At 46.0% G+C, this 20,016-nt stretch overlaps 1 protein-coding gene across 10 annotated transcripts in view; it reads left to right on the plus strand.

Moving 5' to 3' along the window:
- Positions 1 to 20,016, plus strand: part of TMEM91 (transmembrane protein 91) — a 510,612-nt gene that overhangs the window by 76,094 nt on the left and 414,502 nt on the right. For 9 of the 10 annotated variants that reach the window (XM_068250624.1, XM_068250623.1, XM_068250638.1 and 6 more), the window contains one exon: positions 16,874 to 16,998. The exons of the other annotated variant lie outside the window; for it this stretch is intronic. The gene's annotated coding sequence lies outside the window, so the exon portion shown is untranslated. The remainder of the gene's footprint in view (positions 1 to 16,873; positions 16,999 to 20,016) is intronic. 10 annotated transcript variants of the gene reach the window in all.

Genomic DNA, 20,016 nt, shown 5'->3' on the forward strand with positions numbered 1-20,016 from the left:
CGTCCTTTAAATTGACATATTATTCATTTTTAAATGTTAATATGAAGGAAAATGAACCATGATAGAAAGGACCCGTGTGGTTTGAATTATAAAACATATTTTTCTCATTAAATCTTTATCATATGCGTGACTAGGGGTGTGCTGGGGGTGGGATTAGGGTGTGACAGGGGCGTGGCTTAAGTGTCCCCCTTTCTCATCTCAAAAAGTTGGGAGGTATGCTTGCCTATTATTTTGATCATCCATATCCTGTCTTTTTAGGGTGCCTCTTCCCTTCCAGTTACCTAATAAATGCGCCCCCTCCAGTTTGTTGAAGGATTATGGATCAAATTCCTTGAGGCCTGCAACCTACTGGGAGCACTTTTGCATCACTACACCAGTGGATCCCTATGGGGGGTGGTCCTACTTTCAGCATAGCAGTTGCAAAATGCTGCTTGAAGCAGTTTGGGAGCGAGCGATCCTGGAGTGATCGCATCAGTGGCTACAGTAGCCAGAACGCAATTGCTCCGGGAATGGCGGTCTTTTTGTAAAGTGCGACCCACCTGATGCAAACATCCTAAAGAACCCCAGTGAGGATGGGTTTTCTTATCTTCATACTGTGGTTACTAGTACTGCAACCTACGCTTGTGAGTATCAATCTTCTACATCCTGTTATCAAGTACTACACCATACGGGGCTCCCGGGTGTCATTTTCCTGGAAGAATCTTCGGACTGCTCAGAGATCATCCCAAATTAGCTACATAAATCCAGAACAACCACTTGCTGTTACTCTGTGCAGGGTTGGGTGCAGAACGTGTAGTATGCGTACCCCATGGGGTACTTCTGATGGTTCCAGGGGGTACTTGGGCTTTATATATTATACTTATCCAGAATAACAAATTTAGAGTTTAAAGAGACTCTGTAACTGAATTTTGAGCCTTATTTCTTCTATCCTATAAGTTCCTATACCTGTTCTAATGTGCTCTGGCATACTACAGCCTTTTCTAGTTGCACTGTCGCTGTAATAAATCTTATCTTCTTTTCGCTGTCGGGCTCAGGCTGGAATGTGTGGAATGTGCAGCACTGCTTGTGATAGGCAGAAGCTTTACACACCCTCTCCAAGCTCTCCTCTCAGTCTATCACACTCTGGTTAGCAGCCATGTCTTTTGTTTGTAAACACTGCCTAAAACTGGCCATTACAAGCCAGGATTGCAGCAGGGAGTGGCAGAAACAGCACAGAGGGGCCCAGGAGAACATAATGAATAGAATAGTATGCTTTTTATTGTAAGAATTTTAGAGTACAGATTCTCTTTAAAGCCCCATACACTCGCTCAACAGCAGTCTTTTATGCAGCACAATTGTTGAGCAACTTTCGTTGTGATGAAACTGCAAAAAAAAGTATTTTGCTATTGTTCAAACAGCTGATAAGACGTCATACCAACAGTTGGATCGCCTTCTTATCAGTCTTATCAGCTTTTTGAACAATAGCAAAAGACTTTTTTTTTTTTTTTTTTTTTTTAGCTGTTTCATCTTGTTTCACAACAAAAGTTGTTCAACAATGATGCTGCATAAAAGACCGCTGTTAAGCCTGTGTATGGGGCATGATCAATCTTATTTTAAAAAACACCAAGTTAGTGTTTTAGCAAATTGAATAGTAAATGCTTGGAAATTGTTTAGAACCAATCATCATCTACTACAATTAAATATATATTTGTTAAGGGGTACTTGTGGTAATGTTTACTATGCCAAGGGGTACTTGGTGAGTACGGGGTTCCAAAATGGGTACATACCAATAAAATGTTGAGAAACACTGGGCTAGAACAGTGTCACACCAATGCAAACATCAGACTGTCACCTGATACCAGTGATGATTAAAAAAAAATGTGTACTATGCTAATTAGCTGCACACAGGAGGCGAGGAAATTGAGATTAGCAATCCCCAACCTCTAGCAGCTGATCCAATTAACCAGCAGTTGTGTTAATTGCTCCGTGATTTGATGGCCCCAATTTTCCCCGACTGGATAGCAATTAGCATATTAGGATAATTTTTCACTAATCACTACCTAAATCAATCACAAATTATTATTTCAAATGGCAGATCTCTGTCTGTACAAGCCTTCAACTGTATCTGAACTTTTGCAACCAAACATTATGTGCATCTTCCCCTTACACAGACATTTCCACACATAGGCCTGGTGCACACCAAAACCCGCTAGCAGATCCGCAAAATGCTAGCAGATTTTGAAACGCTTTTTCTTATTTTTCTGTAGCGTTTCAGCTAGCGTTTTGCGGATTAGTGTAGCGGTTTTGGTGTATTTGATTTCATATATTGTTACAGTAAAGCTGTTACTGAACAGCTTCTGTAACAAAAACGCCGGCAAAACCGCTCTGAACAGGCGTTTTTCAGAGCGGTTTGCGTTTTTCCTTTACTTAACATTGAGGCAGAAACGCATCCGAAATCCAAAAAATGCCTCACCCCGGGAGGATTCGTTTCTGCAAAACGCCTCCCACTCTGGTGTGCACCACCCCATTGAGATACATTGACCAAGCGGATCCGCAGCCGCAAGCGGCTGCAGAAACGCTGAAAAAGCCGCTCAGTGTGCACCAGCCCTTTATTGTAGGTTTTGTTTCCACATCTCATACTGTTTTTAAGATATAACTTTCTCCACTGTTGAGTCTATAAGTGAAGAAATGAGGAAGCAGACAGGACTGACATAACTCTTGACTTTGCTGTGTCCATCCAGTGTAAACATACTTGTCTTGGGGTGAGGAGACATGAGGAAGACATATGTATGTACAATTCCAAGCATACAAATAACTTTGCTGTGTTCCTTTATTTGTTTTTCTGCCTGAAATAATTAACAAAAAGGTATGCAAGTGACTTTCCTATAGGGACCAAGTCGGACTATAGCATAACCCTCGCTGATAAGAAAGAAATTAAAGCCATGAGCTATTTCCTGGTAGAGAACAGCACAGGAGAATCATAAAAACAAAGTCAGTAGTTCATATATTGTAGCTCTGGGCCATGGAAATACTGTCATTGAGCAGAGACAGTAAAACATTACATCTACTTTTTAAAGGATGATGGGTGTGAGTGCCGGATGAAAGCGCTGTGAGTGAGTGAGTGAGTAAGCCACGCCCCCTGTCGAAGCCGGAAGCCGGTGAAACTGCGGTAGGGGAACCGCTCTCGTTCATGGGACGCCACGCCGTCACCCAGCAGCGCAACACCCAGTGACGTTGTTATATCTGCCACCCGAGGTGGCCCGCCTGGATGGGCATACCAACTGGCCGGTCCTAGTATCCTTGTGCCCGGAGGTTTTGCACATGCACATTGGGATGGATTTACCGGATGCCTTGTGGTAAACTGACTCTGTCCTTCTGCTGGATCTAGCAACACTGCGAACTGTCCAAGGAGTGGGTGAGATACAGTCATGTGTGACCCACTAACTGTTTGGCTATACGCTTTGAGCAAGGCTGATTGAATATATGTGAGGTGATGCACAGGGAGATCCTGGTTGACACCCGCTGTTCAGTAGTTGCTTGGCTTGGACTGAGGTGATATTTTCTGGCTTATGTTTGCTGCTAACTGTCACTGCTGTGCATGCGCTCAGATCCAGTGTTGCCAACTCATCCCTTTAATTACTGACACATATGAACTAAACAGGTTTTGTGGCTAGGTAGATGCAGTTAGGGCACTGATTATGTGCAAATAGCCCCAGAACCTGTATAACTTAGATGCGTCAGTAATTAAAGGGATAAGTTGGCAACACTGCTCAGATCTGCTGCTACCACAAACATCAATGGATTCTAACCCTGAGTGTTATGACAACTGGCAGAGGTGTCTATGTGCAAAAAAGGACTGAGGAGTAGATTACTCACTAAACAACTGCTTGCCCTTATCTTGTCAGCATCCGATCTTCTGATATCCCATGTGTTGGTGTACGGTGCACCAGTGAGTGGGGTGTGCTCTGTATGTGTGGCGGGGTGGTCATCCCATGCGCTTTTAATTTAAAAATCGTCTTAGCAAGTTAGTAACATTAATAAAGTAATGATTTTGTATTTTTCTAAATTGGTTGTGGACATTACCTTTTTATGACACACATGCCAGCTCTATTAGACCACTTCAAACTTTGAGTACAATCACAAATTTTTATTTCAAATGGCAGATCTCTGTCTGTACAAGCCTTCAACTGTATCTGAACTTTTGCAACCAAACATTATGTGCATCTTCCCCTTACAAAGACATTTCCACACATATTGTAGGTTTTGTTTCCACATCTCATACTGTTTTTAAGCTATAACTTTCTCCACTGTTGAGTCTATAAGTGAAGAAATGAGGAAGCAGACAGGACTGACATAACTCTTGACGTTGCTGTGTCCATCCAGTGTAAACATACTTGTCTTAAAGTGTAACTGGGGTGAGGAGACATGAGAAAAACATATGTATGTACAATTCCAAGCATACAAATAACTTTGCTGTGTTCCTTTATTTGTTTTTCTGCCTGAAAGAATTAACAAAAAGGTATGCAAGTGACTTTCCTATAGGGACCATGTCGGACTATAGCATAACCCTCGCTGATAAGAAAGAAATTAAAGCCATGAACTATTTCCTGGTAGAGAACAGCACAGGAGAATCATAAAAACAAAGTCAGTAGTTCATATATTGTAGCTCTGGGCCACGGAAATACTGTGTCATTGAGCAGAGACAGTAAAACATTACATCTACTTTTTAAAGGACCCTGGTTTAAAAATCAAAGTTTGAACTTACCTGGGGCTTCCTCCAGCCCACCGTAGGCCGTGAGGTTTCCCGGTCCCGCTGGTGGCTTTATTCATTGTCGACTTATGTCACCAGTACGAGCCCCCCCCCCCCCCCCCCCCCCCATGCACGTTATGTGGATTCACACCGGCTGGCGTGAGAGTCCTGCGCATGCGCGGTTCAGAGTTAGAGAACCGCAGATGCACAGGACTCTCATGCCGGCCGGCGCAATGACGTGCAACGTGCATAGCGAGGGCTCGTACTGGCAACTTCAGCCTGAAGTCCCCAATTACCAGAGCTGCCAGTGGGACTGGGAGGAGAGCCTACGGTGGGCTGAAGGAAGCCCCAGCAAAGTTCAAATTGTGATTTTTAAACCTACTCAGGGTCCCTTTAAGTTTGAAACATAAAATAAACTGTGAGATGTCTAAAAAGAAAAGTAGGAGGATAGATACAGTTGTTTATCTCATCCGTTTATTTTCACCTCTGGTTCACATTAAGGAAGCCCTGAGGCAGAAATAACCAGTTTGTGTCTGCAGCAAGTGTCACATATTGCATAGATTGTGATATATCCAGTTAATGTTATTGTTACATTACAATGAATGGAGTTTTAAAATGGTTACTAAAATGTGCTACTAAATTAATTGGCGAAAGGTTCCACTTACAGAAAAAGGATAGACAAACTGGGGTTGTTTAGCCTGAAAATACTGCGCATCCAAGTTCAGTATAAAAGATATATGGCAAGTATACTTATCTGTGGATCTGTACAGAGGGTGAGTGCACATAGCTGCATACCTACTGCTAAGGAAAATTTGCTTAGGAAAGCAAATTTTTGTTTTTCTTAACATCTCAGTAAGGGGGCTTTTAGGACCATTGTAGTCCCTTACACACTCCAATGAGTTCTGGGTCACCATGAGCTTGCTGGTTAGTCTGTACCTCTCGGTTTACAAGCCCTACTCCATAGAGCCAAATTAATCCATGCCATGCACTGATGAGGATCAAACAATCCGAAACAGTCTGTATGCATGTTGGATTATTATGGCTCTGTACAATTTAACAAGCTGACACATCATTGCAATCCAGCGGTTCTGGAGGTGTGTTTAGCTTCTAAGGGTACAATGGTTAATTTGCATATATTCAGCAGTGGTGCTCTGGGAGACATCTCGAGCTCACTCCAACCTGAATTATCGCAAATTCTTTCTGTTTTAGGAAAGCAAATTTTTGTTTTTCTTAACATCTCAGTAAGGGGGCTTTTAGGACCATTGTAGTCCCTTACACACTCCAATGAGTTCTGGGTCACCATGAGCTTGCTGGTTAGTCTGTACCTCTCGGTTTACAAGCCCTACTCCATAGAGCCAAATTAATCCATGCCATGCACTGATGAGGATCAAACAATCCGAAACAGTCTGTATGCATGTTGGATTATTATGGCTCTGTACAATTTAACAAGCTGACACATCATTGCAATCCAGCGGTTCTGGAGGTGTGTTTAGCTTCCAAGGGTACAATGGTTAATTTGCATATATTCAGCAGTGGTGCTCTGGGAGACATCTCGAGCTCACTCCAACCTGAATTATCGCAAATTCTTTCTGTTTTAGGAAAGCAAATTTTTGTTTTTCTTAACATCTCAGTAAGGGGGCTTTTAGGACCATTGTAGTCCCTTACACACTCCAATGAGTTCTGGGTCACCATGAGCTTGCTGGTTAGTCTGTACCTCTCGGTTTACAAGCCCTACTCCATAGAGCCAAATTAATCCATGCCATGCACTGATGAGGATCAAACAATCCGAAACAGTCTGTATGCATGTTGGATTATTATGGCTCTGTACAATTTAACAAGCTGACACATCATTGCAATCCAGCGGTTCTGGAGGTGTGTTTAGCTTCTAAGGGTACAATGGTTAATTTGCATATATTCAGCAGTGGTGCTCTGGGAGACATCTCGAGCTCACTCCAACCTGAATTATCGCAAATTCTTTCTGTTTTAGGAAAGCAAATTTTTGTTTTTCTTAACATCTCAGTAAGGGGGCTTTTAGGACCATTGTAGTCCCTTACACACTCCAATGAGTTCTGGGTCACCATGAGCTTGCTGGTTAGTCTGTACCTCTCGGTTTACAAGCCCTACTCCATAGAGCCAAATTAATCCATGCCATGCACTGATGAGGATCAAACAATCCGAAACAGTCTGTATGCATGTTGGATTATTATGGCTCTGTACAATTTAACAAGCTGACACATCATTGCAATCCAGCGGTTCTGGAGGTGTGTTTAGCTTCTAAGGGTACAATGGTTAATTTGCATATATTCAGCAGTGGTGCTCTGGGAGACATCTCGAGCTCACTCCAACCTGAATTATCGCAAATTCTTTCTGTTTTAGGAAAGCAAATTTTTGTTTTTCTTAACATCTCAGTAAGGGGGCTTTTAGGACCATTGTAGTCCCTTACACACTCCAATGAGTTCTGGGTCACCATGAGCTTGCTGGTTAGTCTGTACCTCTCGGTTTACAAGCCCTACTCCATAGAGCCAAATTAATCCATGCCATGCACTGATGAGGATCAAACAATCCGAAACAGTCTGTATGCATGTTGGATTATTATGGCTCTGTACAATTTAACAAGCTGACACATCATTGCAATCCAGCGGTTCTGGAGGTGTGTTTAGCTTCTAAGGGTACAATGGTTAATTTGCATATATTCAGCAGTGGTGCTCTGGGAGACATCTCGAGCTCACTCCAACCTGAATTATCGCAAATTCTTTCTGTTTTAGGAAAGCAAATTTTTGTTTTTCTTAACATCTCAGTAAGGGGGCTTTTAGGACCATTGTAGTCCCTTACACACTCCAATGAGTTCTGGGTCACCATGAGCTTGCTGGTTAGTCTGTACTACTGCTAAGAAAGGTTTCCTTTTATAGAAAGTGCTGTCAGGATATGGAATGCTGAAGGGCAAACCCAGCTATAATTTCTAGTTCTAGCATTTTTTTATGCTTATGGCCCTTTCCTTCTTTCAAATTAATGCACACAGAGGTTTGGAAGAGGTTCAAGGAACATTGTGACGCTTTATTGGCAGCACTCTGGGGCAGCTATAGGCACAACTAATCCGACTTCACTGCACTCTGACCGTAAAAGGCAGCCTCTAGGCCCAGCTATGCAGAGAAAGACATGCAGAAGACCAGGATGGAGGCTATTGAGTGAGGAGCTGCAGCAGAGGACGCTGCATTGGACCAAGCACTGCTGGTGATCCATGGCAATTTGCCACCTGCTCACTTTGCTGGATCACCTTGCTGCTGGTGAAATTCCAGGTGGCGTTAATTACTATCCCCCCTTTCTTAGCAACTCTGAGGGAGAAGTAATTCGAGATATGACAGTCGGAACCATGAATTACCACTGCGTGAGCTGCGCACTATGGCATTGTGGCTATAGCGGTGCCCAATTCAGTCGCTACGCCGCGCACCATGTGCCAAGAAACCCTGCCTTGCACTTCAGGTGATATATTTGCTGGTAGCACTGCTGCACTTCTCTACAATGTGAGTTCAATAGAGTGTCACTCTTGAAGCAGTGCAAGAGCGGAAGACCTGAGGGAAAGAAGGAGAGAAGAAGTTGGGTTCCTCTTCACCATCACTGCCACCTCCCATGCCTAAAGGACACACTACTGTGTGTACTGGTTTATATTAGTATCCATAGGGATACTTAGAAACCATGACAGTCAGCCTATGTTTCACATGTACAGTATCTGCGGATAGGTGCAACTAACATCTGGGCTTTTAAATCAACAATTGACTGTTTGCTTTTTTAAAGTGTTTTAAAGTAGGAGTAACACAGAGTTCCCCTTTGATTTGCACTTGGTAATGTCCTTGCTGTCTGATATTCGGTCTGAGTGTTTCTGTTTAGCGTTTCCTTTGCCAGAGGGCAAGATTGATAAATTTAACCCACAAACGTCTTTGTCAAAAAACAAAATTTTCCAATTTGAATTTGTTGTTCCATGAGACAGTCTGCCAATGATTGTCACATCTTGCTTTATGAACTTTCACATACTGCAATATCCTCAGCTTGTTGACTTTCCACAAGAATGATTTCTTAGCCGCAGCATTTCGTAGAGGAAAGACAAAAAGAACAAACACAGAGGGAACCGAAGCTCTTGTAGGATTTGATGTGATCAAGCCATAGATTTATTAGAGGGCTCCATTCTCAAGGTTGAAGGATGTGCTTCAGAGGAAACTTCTAGATGTTGAGTTGCAGCATCAATGGATTCCATTTTAAAAGCATTATTTTCCTTTATACTTCAAGCACACCTGAGGAGAGAGGAATACGGAGGCTGACATATTTATTTACTTTTCAGCCAAACCTGAATTGAGAATTTTTTTTTGTATTAAGTTACCTTTTTAGAGGGCAGGCTGTGGATCCCATAGAGCCTTTCTAGTCCTCTCTGCATCCCCTCGTTCCACCAGCATCCCCTGTTCAATTCCTGCACATTTGGAAGCCCTCCCTGAGTCCTACCAAAGACCTTCGCATCTGTATTGCGCAAGCACGAGCATGGATTGGCACATGTGCACCTGCTCATCTTCAGAGGCACTCCGGGATGCAAGTATTGAAGCCTTCTGATGGGTCCCGAAGACGTGTTCTAACATTCTTGTCTGATTACTTCACTGGGAAGACAGCGGTGGAACGAGAGGCGTGAGAGACCATCGGGAAGGCTCTGTGGGATCCAGAGTCTTCTCTCTTCTTAGGTCAGTATCTAAATGGTTGGTTCAAGTTTCATCAAACATTAATTGCGAAAGGCCAATTGTATGTGCATGCGTGTTGGGGGTGGCTTGGTTGAGACCATCAAGCAATACAATGCTCTCACTCCAGGTTCCCTTGATGCTGGTTTCACACTTGTGTGATATAGTGAACCCATGACATTACAGCCTGCCCTGGGATCACCACAAAATCTGTAGTTCATATGACCCTGTGGCAGAGTGCACCGACAGGGTCAATATGCCCTCCTCCCTCCCCCGTTCAGTGACGCACTCCCTACTGGACAGGAAGTATGCCACTGGAATTCACATCGGACCAACCATGCGTGCCCCATCACACTGCGCTCTGTCGTCTACACTTAATGCATTGCTATAGACTTGCATTACTGCATAATCTGCGGTATTCACAGATTGAAGTAACCCATGGATGACTTTGCAACGGGATTGCGGTGATTTGACTACTTCCAGCGAAGGCCAATACATCCCTTAAAGGAATCATCAGGCATTTTTCTTTTAAAAGAAGCTTTACTCACCTGGGGCATTCCGCTCTCCGGTGCCCTCTCGGTCTCTGCGCACAGTGCAGAGGCCGACCCCGAGGTCGTCCTTATTGCGCCTGCGTGAACCACCACTGTCAATCAAGCCCAAGTTGTACGCGGCTTACTGCGCAGGCGCAGAACTACTGCACCTGTGCAGTAAGCCGCGTACAACGTGGGCTTGATTGCCAGCGGCGGTTCACGCAGTAAGGACGGCCTCGGGGTTAGCCTCTGCACCGTGCGCGGAGAGCGGAGCGGTCGGCGTGGGACAATCGGCTATAGGGGGCTGGAGAATTCCCCAGGTGAGTAAAGCTTTATAAAAATAAAAAAAAAGCTTGACTCACCTGGGGCATTCTCCAGCCCCTTGCAGCCGACTGTCCCACGCCGACCGCTCCACTCCCCGCGCACGGTGCAGAGGCCGACCCGGAGGTCGTCCTTACTGCGGGAACCGCCGCTGGCAATCAAGCCCACGTTGTACGCGGCTTACTGCGCAGGTGCAGTAGTTCTGCACCTCTGGGTGGCCTCTGCACTGTGCGCAGAGACCGGGAGGGCAGCGGAGAACGGAGCAGTCGGCGCGGGACAGTCAGCTGCAAGGGGCTGGGGAATGCCCCAAGTGAGTAAAGCGTTTTTTTTTTTTTTTTTTTTTTTTATTATTATTATTATTTTATTATAAATGCCTGATAACTCTTAAATATGAAAGTCTCTGTAGACTTTCATTGCACTTGTGACGTGGGAACCTATATATGGAAGGGCCCTGAAAGTGGGCTGAGCTCAAGAAAAGTCCTTTACTTGTATGCCGTTTGTATCTCTGTGTATTTCTCCTTCCACATGTGCATGAGTAAATGGCTTTTAGAAATGGAGCAGCCATGCTGCATTTGATTGGTCCATTTCCAAGCTGCCTAAATGAGCATCATGGGCGTCCACAAAAAAATTTCCAGGGGGAGGGGGGGCCAAAAAGGGGTGGGGAAGAAGTGGCGCGGCAAACACTGGGGTGAAGTTGTGCGGTGCCAAAAAATGAGGGTTTCGTTGTGCGGCGCGCCACGACGAAAAATGGGTGTGGCCATGAACCAGAATGTGGGTGTGGTAATGGGTGGAGACAAACTTACATGAACTTGGCAATGGTGGGACATTAGATTAGGACAGTGGTGGCGAACATTTTGGAGGCCGAGTGCCCTAACTGCAACCCAAAAGTCACTCGTCTATCGCAAAGTGGCAACAGCAATTTAAACTAAGTGCAGACGTTTTAACTCCTACATGGACATTATGGAAAATCCAAGTTCAAAATAAACTGTGAAGATAAACCATTTCATCCATCCTACTCCTGAAAAAATGTATTCATTTTTTTTTTAGAACCTCCTAGTTTTATTTTCTATTTTAAAAAACTAAAAAAGTAGGTTTAATGCTATTGTCTCATATGATGATGATTCAGCTTTTCCCATAGTCTTGCAGTTAGCAATCATGTGACCCCCATCAAGACAAATTCAGCAATCATGAGGCCCCTATCAAGACAAATTCAGCAATCATGAGCCCCCCAACAAGACAAATTCAGCAATCATGAGGCCCCCAACAAGACAAATTCAGCAGCCATGAGGCACATAAATAGACAGCATTTCACATAAATAGGCAGAATGCCCCCTTAATATGGTAGACACCTCTCACCTGGCTTCTGAATTCTCCTCTACTGGCTGCTGTGCCTGGCTGGCCTGGCAATACTGTGTTTGGCTGGATTGGGGATGATGTGTGGGCTGAAAGGCCTGGCGGTGATGCTGGGGCCGGGCTGGTGGTGATGCTGTGGCCAGGCTGGCGGTGATGCTGTGGCCGGGCTGGCGGTGATTCTGTGGCCGGGCTGGCGGTGATTCTGTGGCCGGGCTGGCGGTGATGCTGTGGCCGGGCTGGCGGTGATGCTGTGGCCGGGCTGGCGGTGATGCTGTGGCCGGGCTGGCGGTGATGCTGTGGCCGGGCTGGCGGTGATGCTGTGGCCGGGCTGGCGGTGATGCTGTGGCCGGGCTGGCGGTGATGCTGTGGCCGAGCTGGCGGTGATGCTTGACTGTGCTTGGCTGGTTGAAGTAAATGCTGGCCTGACTAGTGATGATGCTGTGGCTTTTTTGACAGTGATTCTGGGCTGGTTGGCTGGTGGTGATGCTGGGCTTGCTGGCCTAGATAGTTTAGGTAGCGACAGGTGCCCCCTAGTTTAGGTAGTGACAGGAGCCCCCCCATTCAGGTAGTGACAGGAGCCCCCCAGTTCAGGTAGTGACAGGAGCCCCCCAGTTCAGGTAGTGACAGGAATCCCCCAGTTTAGGTAGAGACAGGAGCCCCCCAGTTTAGATAGTGACAGGGACCCCCAGTTTAGATAGTGACAGGAGCCCCCCAGTTTAGGTAGTGACAGGGACCCCCAGGTTAGGTAGTGACAGGGACCCCCAAGTGTATGTAGTGACAGGAGCCCCCCAGTTTAGGTAGAGACAGGTACCCCCAGTTGAGGTAGTGACAGGGACCCCCAGGTTAGGTAGTGACAAGGACCCCCAGGTTAGATAGTGACAGGGACCCCCAGTTTAGTGAAAAGGGACCCCCAGTTTAGGTAGTGACGGGGACCCCCCCAGGTAAGGTAGCGACAGGAGCCCCCCAGGTTAGGTAGTGACAGCGACCCCCAGTTTAGGTAGTGACAGGTGCCCCCCAGTTTAGGTAGTGACAGGTGCCCCCCAGGTTAGGTAGTGACAGGGACCCCCAGTTTAGGTAGTGACAGGGACCCCCAGTTAAGGTAGTGACAGGGACCCCCAGTTAGGTAGTGACAGGTTCCCCTCACTCACCTTTGTCCCAGCAGCCCAGCGTCAGACCTTAGTATCAGCGACCTGACCAGTTAGATCGGGCACACGGTACTTGTGAACACCACGCTGTATATGCGGAAGTGATGTCACTTCCGCATATCAGTGCGGTGTTCTAGGTCCTATCGCCCGCACTAGTGGTCGCTGGCTGATCGGAGGTCTGACGCTGGCAGCGGGGACGGCGGCGGCCAGGGGGGAGGGGTGGGGGATCAGCAGGCGTTCAGGGCGGGCAGATGCCCCAATTTGCCCTGTATGCGTGGACGCCCGTGATGAGCATAAAAACTGCATCAACTCTGAATTATTAGAATTATTAGCATCTAATTGACCAACTGACCATTCCTACCAAGTTATCTGGCCATCATAATGTGGTTTCAAAGTCTCTCAGATCCTTGGCCCTTATGCAGTTCACTTTTTCACCTGAGTTTTCTCCTTGGTGAAATTTTCAAACTTGTCAGTAAAATGCATTTTAACCACTTCAGGATTCTGCGTACGCTTAACTACGCCCCTGAATCCTGAAGTGGTTTCCATGGAAACGTTCCATGTCAGTTCACGGAGGGTGTCTCCGTGAACACCCTGCGAGCCGCCGATCGCGGCTCGCAGGGTAAATGTAAACACGCGGGGAAGATCTTCCCCGGTGTTTACATATATACGGCGCTGCTGCGCAGCAGCGCCGTAGAGGAGATCGGCGATCCCCGGCCTCTGATTGGCCAGGGATCGCCGGCATCTGATAGGCTAAAGCCTATCCTATCCGGCGCAGGGCGGCTTTCCGTCCTGCGCCACACACAAGGGACGGGAGAGGGAGGGAAGGAGGCAGAGGGAGGACTAGTGCTGCGGAGGGGGGCTTTGAGGAGCCCCCCCCCCCCCCGCTAGGCATAGCAGCGCGGTGGCGATCAGACCCCCCCCAGCAGGACATCCCCCTAGTGGGGAAAAAAGGGTGGAGGTCTGATCGCCCTGCCTGATTTCTGATCTGTGCTGCGGGCTGAAGAGCCCCCGCAGCACAGATCAGCCAAACCACCCGGAATCCGGAAGTGGTTAAACCAGCAGCAAGCAAACAAACAAATACTCAAAATAGTTTTGATAGTACTTTTCACCTACTTTTTGTTACTATTTCCATTGCAAAGTACTAAAATGTTTTTATAAATGGAAGATGAAAAATTTTCTCCTAGGAGAAAAAGTGAGTTGCATATGGGGCAGTGTCATAAAAAGTTTTTTTAAAGCTACCAGCAAGCAAGAAAACACTCAAAACTATTTTGATAGTACTTTTTCAATTGTAAAATTTATTTTAAAGAATATGAAAATGATCTCCTAGGAGATCACTCAGGAGGAAAAGTTAATTGCATATGGGCCCTTAATTCTTGCATCCAACACAACCTTTTCTAGCACTGACCGTAACAAGGGCCACATTAACAAGATAACCTGTCTTAGGCCCGGTGCACACCAAAAACCGCAAAATGCTAGCAGATTTTGAAACGCTTTTTCTTATTTTTCTGTAGCGTTTCAGCTAGCATTTTGTGGTTTTGGGAAGCGTTTTTGGTGTAGTAGATTTCATATATCGTTACAGTAAAGCTGTTACTGAACAGCTTCTGTAACAAAAACGCCTGCAAAACCGCTCTGAACTGGCGTTTTTCAGAGCGGTTTGCGGTTTTCCTAAACTTAACATTGGAGGCAGAAACGCCTCCGCAATCCAAAAAATGCCTCACCCCGGGAGTAAGTGTTTCAGCAAAACGCCTCCCGCTCTGGTGTGAACCACCCCATTGAGATACATTGACCAGGCGTATCCGCAGCTGCATGCGGCTGCAAAAACTCCAAAAAACCCGCTCTGTGTGCCCCAGCCCATATTCTCCTCACTGTTCAGTGGTTTAATGTTGTGACTGATGAATATGTATTTTGTGGTCAAGTCAATGTTGTGGTAATACAAAATTATTATTTTTTTTACTATTTTGATCTATTAAATCAAACCTACCGTACACCATTACATTTTCAAAGCGATCAACCTGATTTTTCCATCCAATCATATTTTTATAAAAAAAACAAAACCAAATTAAAGATTCTTTACAATTTCTTTTCGATTCGATCGTTAATGTCTAATAAATGGAAGAATCGAACTATTTGTACCACCGTGTATGGGCACCATAAGTTTCTGCTTTCTCTGTACCCCTGACCAGGAGGAGGTGCTCCCACTTACTAAGAATTTGTATCCATGGTATCAGCAAGCCTTGAGGATACTGCCCCCTGCTGCATTATGGTAGAATCTCTCTGCAGGGTGCTCAGCGTGACATTATTTAATTGCATAATGAAAGGGGAAGAAATGAAAATATGATTTATATCATCATTTCTGCTGAACAGAGTTTTTAAATCTTCTACAGCAGGGATCCCCAACCTGTGGTCCGCGGCCCACTGGTGGTCCGCAGGACGCTTTCAGTTGGGCCGCGGGACTGTCCTTTTGCCCCCGTCCCCTCTGCAGCCGCCGCTGCTGTTATCTCTGGCGGCCGCTTGGTATCTTACATTCCCCTTCTCTCCCTCTTGTCAGCGTGTGAGTCACAGCAGCGCGCCCTGCAGCTGCTGTGACAGAGAGGGAGAAAGCAGGAGAGAAAGAGCGGCTTCCTGTAGCGGCGCGCCGTTACTATGGGAACCGCTCTCTTTCCTGCTTCCTCCCTTTCCATCACAGCAGCAGCGGGGCGCGCTCCGGCGAGAGAGAGAGGGGAATGTAAGACACCGCCGGCCAAGGTAACTGCAGCAGCGGCGGCCGCGGGCGGGGGAGGTAGGGGGGTGGAAGTGGGGGCTGCTATACTTGGGCACTATACTGGGGCACTATACTAGCTATACTTGGGTACTATACTGGGCACTATACTGGCTGTACTGGGGCACTACTAGCTATATTGGGGCACTATACTGGCTATACTGGGCACTATGCTGGCTGTACTGGGGCACTACTAGCTATACTGGGGCACTACTAGCTATACTGGGGCACTATACTGGCTGTACTTGGGCACTATACTAGCTATACTGGGGCACTATACTGGCTGTACTGGGGCACTACTAGCTATACTGGGGCACTATACTGGCTGTACTGGGGCACTACTAGCTATACTGGGGCACTATACTGGCTATACTGGGGCACTATACTGGCTGTACTGGGGCACTACTAGCTATACTGGGGCACTATACTTGCTATACTGGGGCACTATACTGGCTATACTGGGCACTATACTGGCTGTACTGGGGCACTACTAGCTATACTGGGGCACTATACTAGCTATACTGGGCACTATACTAGCTGTACTGGGGCACTACTAGCTATACTTATACTAGCTATACTGGGGCACTATACTAGCTATACTGGGGCACTATACTAGCTAAACTGGGCACTATACTAGCTATACTGAGGCACTATACTAGCTATACTGGGGCATAATAACTATACTGGGGCACTATACTACCTAACTGGGGCATACTAGCTATACTGGGCACTTTACTAGCTATACTGGGGCACTACCTACCAACACTGGGCACTATACTAGCTATACTGGGGCACTACCTACCTATACTGGGCACTATATTAGCTTTACTGGGCACTATACTAGCTATACTGGGGTAACTGTACTAGCCATACTGGGGCAACTAAACTCCCTATACTGGGGCAAATATGCTAGCTATGCCCCCCCGGTAACCCGCTGTGCACGACGCTGTCCACTAGGACGCTACACCCTCCGCGGGCCCCGGAGAAAAATTTGGTCAGAAAGTAGTCCCCGGGCCGGAAAAGGTTGGGGACCCCTGTTCTACAGGCTGATAAAAAAATAAAAGTACCGGTATAGGTTATCTGCCTTTTAAATTGCCCACATGAAGCCTGTGCAGGCTGTGTGTGAGTATAGTGTGTGCTGCATCTATCAGGCTGACAGCAGAGATAGATATAATGAAGGCGGTTCCTTTCATGTCACCCATTTAAAGGATAAGTGCACTTCAACGGTAACACTGTAGGACTGCCATTCCTCTGCTGTGAACAACAATAATTAACTGTAGCCCAGCATTTGCCTGTAGTCAAGCCTTCTTCTCTCTCTCCAGGATAGATAGGGGAAGCTTAATGATAATGTGGAACCCAGAAAATACCGGAAGGCCACCACAGAGACACAGAGGTTGTCGTCCACAACGGGGACACTGCTAGACCAACAAAGCCTTCGTCCAGCCAAGTAAGAGAAGCATCTTCTATGTACCTTGACAGATCACTGATACATTGCAGCACAAATCAGTTGTAGGTAAAGCAACCACACAAGTATACTGAGTGATCACGTGATCACATGGTCACAGTTCCCAAGATTTTTATTAAAATGTATTTCAAACTTGTGGAGAAAAAGCACCGGGAGCCCATATGAAGCAAAGTTGTCCACACTCCTTCATCGTATTAAAAACCCTTATCTTTATTCGATCATCATGTAAAGCTACAACAGTGGTACATGGCAGCACAAGAGCTGACGCGTTTCCGACCCTCCTGGGTCCTTAGTGGTAGCTAAAGTGACAACTTTGTACAAACATCTTTATATGTTGACCAGAAACACCGCCCTCCCCCAGCACACATGAGACCGGGAGCCCAACGTGGCACAATACCGTTAGGTGAACCGGGACATGGAAATAGACAATAGTAGATATACTCAAAAGGTCGGATTGCTATAAGAGGCAACCATTTATTAGAGCATGTGGGGGAAGTACCTTCCCCACTCATACTTGAATTAGATGGTGGTTGCAGCTCCAAAAAAAGATTTTCTGCTCTGGGAGATTCTCCTAAAGCTAATCCCCCTGGGTGGAAATCCGGATAAGGTTTTTACTGTGCACTTTCGACAACACGCCCAGGGCTGACGTACACTCTGTGATAGAGGCATGGTTATTGACCTGAGGAAGTGGCTCTTGCCGTGAAACGCGTTGTTGAAAGTTTCTAACTTTTTTCTTTTTTTTTTTTTTTTCGACTAAAGCATCCCAAAGGTAGGAAACTCGTATTATTTCAGAATAAATAGTGCTCTCTACCCTTTTTTATGTATATATACAATTTTTCACATCAGGCGCCCCCAGCTACGTTTAGTGTACCTTTACTAAAATGATGCCCAGGATCTAGGAGACGATATTGTGTGTGCGCGCCTCCTCCTTGTCCTTTGACATTTTCAACAGATTAAATGTGAGATTTAATATGCAAGCCATGTTGATAGAGGTTTAATGTTTAATCAAATATTGATGGGAAAGGCCAGTTTTGTATGCAAACATGTGTTTGTGTGGCTATGCGTGTTGTGGGGGTGGCTTAGTTTGCCGAGACATTCAAACAATACAAGGCTGGCGGCAATGCAATCATTTTTAGGTCAGATCTCATTCTCTCTTAGCTGATAAGCTAAGTACACATATGCAATAATTGTCGGGGATTGGGAAACGATCCCTCGGGCGACAATATGGGACATGGTTGCCATGGAGGGGGGGCAGAGGGAAGCAGGTGGTTTTTAGTGCACACCCTGCGTAAGGGTAATTCGGGGTTCCGGCAACTGCTGGATCCCAAATGAATTCTACCTTTGAGTTGCAACGACTCTGAGGAAGATTAGTATTTAACGGAAATTGAGCAGCAGCAGGGGGAGCCGTCGTGCTCACCATGCGCCCAACTCACCAGCGGCGGAACTATATGTACGTGGGCAGAGGGACCACAATCCGTGCATGACGGAGAAGATTCCTGGAGGTGTCATTAAAGGGAGCCTTAACTAAGAGGAATATGGATGTTTCCTTTTAAATAATACCAGTTGCCTGGCAGCCCTCCTGATCTCTTTGGCTGCAGCAGTGGCTGAATCACACTCCTGAAACAAGCATGCAGCTAATCCAGTCTGACTTCAGTCAGAGCACATGATCTGCATGCTTGTTGAGGGGCTGTGGCTAAAAGTATTAGAGACACAGGATCAGCAGGAGAGTCAGGCAACTGGTATTATTTTAAAAAGAAAAATCCATGTCCTTCTCAGTTTAGGTTCCCTTTAAGGATCCAGCGAGACTGATCCTTAAAGAGAAGCCGTGACCAAGAATTGAACTTGATCCCCATCAGTAGCTGATACCCCCTTTTACATGAGAAATCTATTCCTTTTCACAAACAGACCATTAGGGGGCGCTGTATGGCTAATATTGTGGTGAAACCCCTCCCACAAGAAACTCTGAGGACCATATTACTCCTGGCAGTTTCCTGTCTGGTAAACTTGTTGCATTGTGGGAAATAGCTGTGTACCGGTGTTTCCAACTGCCAAAAAAGCAAGCAGCAGCTACATCACCTGCCAGCAGTAAAAATTTCACCATGTGATAAATGTCAGAATGTAACTCATGGATTTACAAGATTTTACAATGTTCAAACACTGACTAAATAATTTGTACATAAGTATTGTATAAATGAAGCATTTTATTACATTATTTTCACTGGTGTTCCTCTTTAAGAACACCCGGGCAGGATTGATCGGTGGCCGCTGTACACACAAGTTGATTGTCTGGTGAAATGGTCGTTCTCAGCCATTTTGGCCGACAAATATCCAATGTATGTATAGTACGCATAATGAAGCATGCAAGGCCATAATCAATAACTAGTAGGCATGAAGTTAATTATACAGTTTATGCTTAGCTGTATTGTAGTAGTTTGGTAATAAAAATTGTCAGCGTTTACCAGCAAACATCGGGGACTCATCGGTTAAACGTTCCCATTCAAGAGAATGGGAGTGCTTAACATCGCACGGTTACCGTCAACTGCACAAATGCGGTGTTCCGATCCTGGCTTCTAGGGACGATTCACCGTCGCGTCTTCATGCCCCCTTGCTGGGACGACGATCGCTGCAGAAAAGCTCCGAACGAGACAACACGAGACAGACGAGAAACCGCCCGTCTGAACCGGCCCTTAATTTTATACAAATGTATGCAGTCTGGAAACGGAACAAACAAGTGATTCTGCTGCTGCATTTTATTGGTCCAATTCCCAGTTGCACAAAATGAGCATCAACTCGGGATTATTTGAATCTGATTTGGGTCACCCTGAGCAGCTCGGGTATTCTATTGTTCTGATCCAAGCCCTATCCCATGGAGCAATATCAATCCCTGCCATGCACTGCGGAGGACCAACAGTCTGAAACAGGCTGTCTGAATGTGGGGTTGATGTGGCTCTGTAAAATTTAAAGCTGTAGGCTTGCTATACACCTGCGGTTCTGTATGCA

The sequence above is a fragment of the Hyperolius riggenbachi genome, chromosome 8 (genome assembly GCF_040937935.1).
Source record: "Hyperolius riggenbachi isolate aHypRig1 chromosome 8, aHypRig1.pri, whole genome shotgun sequence".
NCBI classification, from domain to species: domain Eukaryota; kingdom Metazoa; phylum Chordata; class Amphibia; order Anura; family Hyperoliidae; genus Hyperolius; species Hyperolius riggenbachi.